The sequence below is a fragment of the Marmota marmota genome, unplaced genomic scaffold (assembly GCF_001458135.2).
Source record: "Marmota marmota marmota unplaced genomic scaffold, marMar, whole genome shotgun sequence".
In the NCBI taxonomy this organism is placed as follows: Eukaryota; Metazoa; Chordata; class Mammalia; order Rodentia; family Sciuridae; genus Marmota; species Marmota marmota.
Window position 1 is genome coordinate 4,162,767 of NW_026000242.1, and position 1,084 is coordinate 4,163,850.

The window sequence follows — 1,084 nt, forward strand, 5'->3', positions numbered from 1 at the left end:
TGGGAAGGGCTGGGAAGGGCTGGGAAGGGCTGGGAAGGGCTGGGAAGGGCTGGGAAGGGCTGGGAAGGCCCGGAAGTAGATGTTCTAAGTCCCTGGGCTAAGCCTGGTGGGGTGCACAGAATGTTCCTTGGCTTCTGCATCATCCCCTCTTCCTCCCACCTCCTCCAGCTCCTCTCCAGCCTTCTCACATTCCATCTCCCCCTCTTCATCTTTTGCCTTTTCCTACTCCATTAATTTCTTCTTCCTTTCCCACTCATCTTGCTTTCTCCTTTCCTTCCTCCCCATTTTTTCTCCCTATCTTTTATCTCCCCCCCTCCTTCCCCCTTCTTTTCTTCTTCGAACTAATTGCTCAAAGGTGAAGACCAGGTCGACTTGTGAAAACCCTGATCCATCGCCATGGTGATGCTAATTCAAGCTGAGTTCAAAGGAAATTGCTCCAGTTAAAACTAACAAGCTGGAGCCGGCGCCCAGCAAGGACCAGTGCCAAGAGGAGCGAGCCCTGAGCCCCAGTGCCCAGAAAAATAGGAAAACAACCCCAAGGGCCTCTCACACGCCTACTCCTTACCGTGCCCTCCCTTGCAGCCTTCAGGTCTGTCCCAGCCCAGAGCAAATCTGCAAGGTCTTTGCAGCAAGCCCCCTGTCTCCAGGCCAGACTTCCCAAGCCACGTCAAGCAGCTGGGCAGCCAGCACCAGCTCTGTTTTAAAGCCATTGCATAGTCTCCCTCACGCTGCGGTTCTGGGGTTTAACCACCCTTGCTTTGGAGAGTTCTTTACGGTCCACACCAACACTCTGCATTGCTTTCTAGTAAGGATAGACTTGGAAGTACCAGGAGCAAAGGAACAAACCCGAAGAGATGCTTGCTGTGAGTTCGATGCTGTCCTAAGACTTCATGAGTGTTTGCTCAATTTTGAGGGAAAGATCCCAATGGAACAAACTGCTAGGAGCCTGGGGTGACTCCAGCAAGGTCTGGCTGGTTTAAAGAACCACATGGCAGCCCTCAAACTGGGGAGAGATGCCTCAAAACTGGAAAGAGGAGGGTCTAAGTACCAGTGACAGCCTTCAGGGCTTTGTCCCCTCCAGTCC